The sequence below is a fragment of the Pelmatolapia mariae genome, linkage group LG22 (assembly GCF_036321145.2).
Source record: "Pelmatolapia mariae isolate MD_Pm_ZW linkage group LG22, Pm_UMD_F_2, whole genome shotgun sequence".
Classification (NCBI taxonomy): domain Eukaryota; kingdom Metazoa; phylum Chordata; class Actinopteri; order Cichliformes; family Cichlidae; genus Pelmatolapia; species Pelmatolapia mariae.
This window is the reverse complement of record NC_086245.2, coordinates 8,328,763-8,335,445: the sequence shown is the minus strand read 5'-3', so window position 1 is coordinate 8,335,445 and position 6,683 is coordinate 8,328,763. Positions and strand designations below refer to the sequence as shown.

The following is a 6,683-nucleotide window of genomic DNA, read 5'->3' as shown; positions in this document are numbered from 1 at the left end:
AATATCTCTGTTGCTGTAAATGTTCCTCTCAAGTTTCCAAAGTTTAATGTCAACTGTTGGTTTAAACTGTCTTTTGTCTCCCTTGAGTCTATTTTACAATCTGGAAAGTTTTTATATTATTTTAATAAAACAGACAGAACAAAGCTTATTTTTATAGGCTTTAGTTTATAACTCCTCTGTGAGGTCAGACACTGATGTAAATTCTTAAAAGTTACAACAAAAAAGGCGTTTCACAGGTGACATTGCAGTTTTAGCACATAATACATACATTAAAAAAAATCAGGAACAAACTAATCATTAACATTTATTTCATTTTAAATCGTATATATATCTTTTCATGAAAGGAAGCTTTAAAAGTTTGTAGCATTAGCTTTTGAAAAACAGCCTCATTGTGTCCTCTACTCCCACCTCTACTTCCTGAATTAAATTTAGACGCACAGAGCCACAGCTGGTGTCTCACAAATACTTCTATGAGTTACTTTGCAGGAAATAGCAAACCAATACATTGGCCCCATCTTCGCACAGTCCTGTCCATCAGGATCTTCTCCAGTCAAACCATCTGGCTCATCATGAAAGAACCAAAATGTCAAACTAAGGGATGAAGAACAGAACGGGCAATAACTGTTAAAGCTAAACTTTGATTCTGAAAATGAACACAAACAGTTTGATAATTTGTTCAGTGTTTTTTATATGCCACTATTGCATGCCATAAAATGTTTTGTCCCAGTTGTTCTAAGCCCTTCTCTTTCTGCTCGTCACCTCACTGTCACTGAGTACTGCTGGTCTCTCTTCTTTCTGTCTTTTCCTTACAGTATAATCCACCGTCTAAGGTGACTGTTATTGTGAATAGGCAAACCATGTAGTACATTTCATATGTATGAAGTGTAGTATAATGTAATTGGACTGAATCAAACCTTTCATTCAGCGGTGAGCCGTCCACCCACAACCATCTGCCCTCTACTGCTGAGTCTGTCAGTCCGATCCAGAAAAGGTCGTCATAGCTCTCGATTTTTTGTTGAATAGCTATCCTCAAGAAACTCTAAACAGAAAAAAATGATTAAGTTACTTTGTGAAACTTTCAGTCCTGGGATGATGAAACATGAGGGTGAGAACATGAACCTGCAGCAGTGGTTTGTACCTGCTCCTCTTTGCTGTCTATCTTAACCAGGTCTCCTCCTTTAGTGATACACTCAGTGCTGCTCTCATTCCAGGATGATTTGCTTGTGGAGAAAAAATAGCACTTTTCTCCATGTTGCTTCCAGCCATCTTCACATTTATAACATGGATCATCTTTGAAGAGATTGCATCAAAGACTTCAGTCAGGTGGAAGAAATCATGTGTGTGTGATTTGGAGTCTGTCCTGCAGTTACAATCTAACATACTGATTCTGTCAGTCCATCCTTCTTTCTTTAATCAGAGGATTACAAAAGAACATCAAAGACAAAATATAAAACTTACCCGTAGTTATATCAAGAGGTTGTGGGGTTGTAGGCGGTATCGTGCTGTACGATTGTGTTACTGTTATGAAAAAAATAAACAGATTTTCATAAAATTGTGTGTGTGTCTTGCGCAGACACACACACACACACACATATATATATATATATATATATATATATGTGTGTGTGTGTGTGTGTGTGTGTCTGCGCGCACTTTTTTTGTGTGATTTGGCGGCAGCAGGATCGGAGGACAAAAACAGATAAAAGACCACTTAAAACTTACGCATGTTTATTTCAGGAGGTTGTGGGGTTGTAGTTGGTAATGTGTTGCACGGTTCCATTACTGGTATGAAAAAGAGATTAAAGAAAAATTGATGTTCATAATTTTTCATCTTCTTTTTGAGTTGAGGGACGCAGGATGCTCCCTGGGTCCTGCAGCTACATATTGTTGTTCATTGGCAGATATTTCTGCAGATACATAAAGCATAAATAAATGTGTCAAGTTTAAAATTCATAACTTACTAATTTTTACTTCAGGCTCTGGACACGTGGGCTGCACTGTACTGCATGGTTTGATTCCAGGCAGTCTCTCTAAAACACAAACCCCACAAAACAAAACAAGTTGAAAACCAAACAAATTAAAAACAATAAGATTAAAAATAAATTAACAGTTATTCATCAGGATCAATCATAAGTATGGAACTATTTAAAGTCTTAAAATGCTGGAAACAAAGATAAGCAAAGTTTATTAATAATAATAATAATAATAATAATAATAATATCTGTGTGTTGTGTGATTCAATTCCAGAGGTCACAAACAAACAAAACTTTAGTACAATAAGCAGAAATCTCATATTCTTACCTGCGACATCAGTTTTTACAGTTACCTGCTTTAGCTCAAGGTTTCTGAGCATTTCCCTGGTTTTCAAAAGCTCAAACACTTGTGAAATAATAAAAATAAGATAAGAAAAAAATAAAAATCATACAGTTTAAAAAACATTTTTTCAGATATTTTACTCTTTGTACAGTATATTATTAAGCCCTTAAACATATAAATTATGCTAAAAACAATGTGTTAAGAAACATCTCTTCACCAAAGAGTAAAACACATTTATGTTTATGGTTGTGTCCAGCATCCAATTAATGAAACATGTCATAACTCAAGTTATCATGCTGTAAGTTTATGACAGTTTTATTAACCTTGATAAATCAATAACAGACTGTAATAAACTGACTATGTGTTGCATAAAACACAGCGCTAGAAGCAAGGACTTGACGCTCATTGCCATAGGAAAGAGGTGATAATACAGTAAAATAAAAAATATAGTATATCCTAAAATAAAATGTATTTAGCTTCTTTTAATTAAAGTGCTGGACAAATTTGTCTTGAAGCCTATTAGAAGTTTTAAATAAAAGTATTTCATTTGATGCAGATGAATTAAAAAGTCATAAGTTACGTTTTTATGCACAATTTTATAGTAAACATTCTGATTCTCATTTAATTTACGATAAATCAGAAAGTTACTTATGTAAAGCTACACAAATAAAACTACAAACTCACAGAGATAAATTACCACGAGAGCCGATACCAGGAGAACACAGACAACCAGCACGGCCACTCTGAACTTTAATGCATTGTTTGATTTTTCACGTTGAGAGTGAAGACCTTCACCTGATTTAGAGGAGACAGAAAGTAAACATTTAATAAATAGTTCTAACTCTAGTGCAGTTGAGCAAAGATGTAAAGATATGTCACTGCTTAATAGAATTTCATTGTTTTCTGGTATAAAACCTTAGACACAGCTGGATTAGACTAAAGGGAAACATGACACAGTGTATATTGCATAACAATATCACTTACTTTTTAAATTTTTTTTCTTCATAAATAAGGTATTTAAGATATTTTAACTAAAATATTGTTACATATTGTTACATTCTATGAAAACAGCATTGTTCATAAAAAGTGTAGCTTTTTCTCCTCCCTGTTGATTTACCACCACATTACTGTTCTTACCTTCTATGTATTTCTGTGGACGGCTCATCATGCTGAGGCTTCAGCTGACTTCAAAGTTAGTCCAACTGTGTCTTATTATTTTAATCAATTCCTTCAATATTTACTGAAAATTCTGCATCAAGATTCACCTCTGCGACCCTCACCTCAGGCTTTTCAAAGAAAAATGAAGCACAACACCTTTCACAGCTCTCTGTTAAAAAAGCAACAACTTCCTGATGACTTTAAAGGATGGGGAGGAGGGCCTATCTACAGCGCAGCTCATCTATTATCAGATTCAAAGAGATACTAGAGCAGAAAAAAATATTAGTGCCAATGAAGCTTCTCAAACAGCAGTTAGAAAACCTGCTCAACAGTAATGAGCTGTACGAAAACTGATCTCAAACATGATCATTAATGCATCAATTATTGTGCTTATTTACCTCAAACATTAAAATGTAATAAAATGTTTCATCTGATCAATCTAGTTAAATTGTATCAGTGTTATTTGCACATCTTTATGGAAAAATTTTCTATAAAAACAGAAAGAAAAAGACAAAGCAAAGCTGTTGGTCAGTCTTGACTAACTCTATAAAATCACTGTTTGTTCTCATCAACTTTGTTACCTGTGATTTCATCATTAACCCCTGATGGTTTCATTTAATTTCACTTGAAAATATATAAAGTGGAACAGGAGAGTAGTTACTGTATGTTTAACAATAAGAGTACATTTTATGGCTGTTTTTGAAAACATGTTTCTGTCTTGCTTGCTAAACATTTAATTTATTCCTAACACAGTGCAGCTTTGTACAGCTACAAGAATGTCAAATGTTTTTGTCAATTACAGTTTCTCTCACTGTTTTCTCACAGCAGTGTCTCACAACGCCGAATGCGAGAAGCACAGCCACAGGAAACAAGACATTTTGTAATAAGTGACTACACATTAAAATATCACCTAATAGTGATGACAGTTGGTTCCTTCTTTTCTTCTAACTTTCTTTCTTGGTTTAAATGTTATTATATACATACTGATGTGTCTCAAGTTTTATGCACAGATGTTGTTTTATTCCTGCGTTGATTTAGCACCACACTGATATATCAGACCTTATATGTAGCTCTGTGGATGGTTCATCATCTTTTTGTGATATTTATAGCTATTTCATAAAACTTCATAAAATGTGACACACACACACACACACGCACACACACACACACACACACACACACACACACACACACACACACACACACACACACACACACACACACACACACACACACATCCAATACAGCCTCACTTACTCTCTCTTATGTGCAAAATTACTGAGTGTAATTTATCTGTGTATATTTTTACAATACAGATGTCCATATTTATATTCCTAGATTTTGTACTGTACGTTCTTTAGAGTGTACATTTGAACATTTTATTTTACACTGTCTGTGATATCATATTTTTATTCTATTTTATTTTGTTCTTTTTGATTGTTTTTTATTAATTTTTGCTGATCTTAACTTTTTACTGTCCACTTTCTGCCGTGACCAAGCAAATTTCCCTCATCTTATCTTATCTTATCTTATCTTATCTTATCTTCGTGAAAGAGAGATGAACATCGAGACTCACTTTAAATGTCTCTTTAGAATTTTCAGAAAGACATTTGTAAATTATTTTTTTCACTGTTTTCTAGTGAAACAATTTCCCATTAAATTTTATAAGGTGAGGATTAGATGTTATCTGCACCCCGTATTTCAATAACAGTTTTATTTTTCTTTAATTTAAAACTATGAAACTTTTTATTTTCGGTATCATCAGGGTCACTTAAGTTTTGCTCTATGGTATTTCAAATATTATGATATATTGATATATATGTGCATTTTTCGCTAGTGCGATTTAATGGAGTCAACATTTTAGATCTTGATTTGCTTAAATAACTTGGTCATGTGTGCCATCTGTTTATCTATTTCTAGGGGTTTTAATAATGTGCATTTATCTCTTAAAAACATTTTATTGATGGATATTTTTATATTATTTTAAATACACTAAAGCTTAACTTCAATAGACTGAAGGCTGGTAAAAAGTACAACATTATAGTACGGCTATAATTTCTCAAACTGCACACTTACAGTTCAGAGTAATCTCCATGACTTTTTTGGCTGTTGTTTTTTATTGTTCACAATTGTTTTGTTTACAATTATTTTAATACATGTTAGTTTTTATTTTATATTTTTACTAAAAACATTGTGAATGGAAGCTTTGCATCTTTGTGCCACTAGCTTTGTAAAAGTATCCTCCCTGTGTTCTCTGCTCACCTTATTTTACAGCTTTTTATGAGAGAGAGCGACTGAGATGAGATTTGGGGAATTTGGAGGCCAAGTCAACACCTCAAAGTCGTTGTTGTGCTCCTCAAGCCATTCCTGAAGTATTTTTGCTTTGTGCCAGGGCCCATTATCCTGCAGAAAGAGGCCACAGCTATCAGAGAATACGGTGTTGCACAGGTAACTGACGCACATGCACCTGGCCATCCATTTAACAGCAAATGACAGACCACCTTCTTCTAATACTTCTAATGCACAAACCATTTGTTTGTGCTTTTGGCAATGGGAGGAGTCAGCTTAGGGACCCTGACGAGTTGCTGCTATGCAGCCCCATACACGGCAAACTATGATGCACTGTTCCTCCCTTATGGAAAATCAGATAGCTGCGGAAACCATAGCTGAATTAACCAAACAGGAAACAACAACAAAGTTCACAAAAGAAACCACACGTTGAAGTGTTTGCCCCTCCTTTTCTTGTTTGTTTCTTCTTTGTTGAACCAAATATAACCAAATACACTGATATGTTAAAGGACTGAATGTGTACTATAGTTTGGTCTTAATTTATGTGCAGACAATATTAGTATATCCTTGCATACTTGTTTTAACCTCTAAATATCAGTTTTGTTTTTCAGATTTGGCTCTTTATCACCACATGAATGTTCTTACATTTTACCTCTGTGAACAGCTTGTCACACCCAAGCATCAACATCCTGACCTCAGTTAGTCCTTCTGTTTCTGCAACAGAAAAAAAAGTTCTTTATTATTTATTTACATTTAATGCTTTGACAACTAGTAGAAAAACATCTCTTTGTACTACCTGCAGGCATCGCCTCGAGTCTGAACACTCACTATAAAATCTTGCTTTTGTCTTAATTATTTTCAGAAAGAAATGAAAGCTGCTTTCTAAGCTCGGCAAATAAACTCAGCATATTTTATAGTTT

The 6,683-nt window shown here is 34.1% G+C and overlaps 1 long non-coding RNA gene across 1 annotated transcript; it reads right to left on the bottom strand.

The window, feature by feature from the left end:
* Positions 1 to 482: 482 nt before the first annotated feature.
* Positions 483 to 1,211, bottom strand: LOC135932522 (uncharacterized). The gene is made up of 3 exons (XR_010573544.1): positions 1,139 to 1,211; positions 915 to 1,039; positions 483 to 591 (listed from the first exon to the last, which is right to left on the bottom strand). It is a non-coding gene; the product is annotated as an uncharacterized LOC135932522 (long non-coding RNA).
* Between the last annotated feature and the right edge of the window lie 5,472 nt (positions 1,212 to 6,683).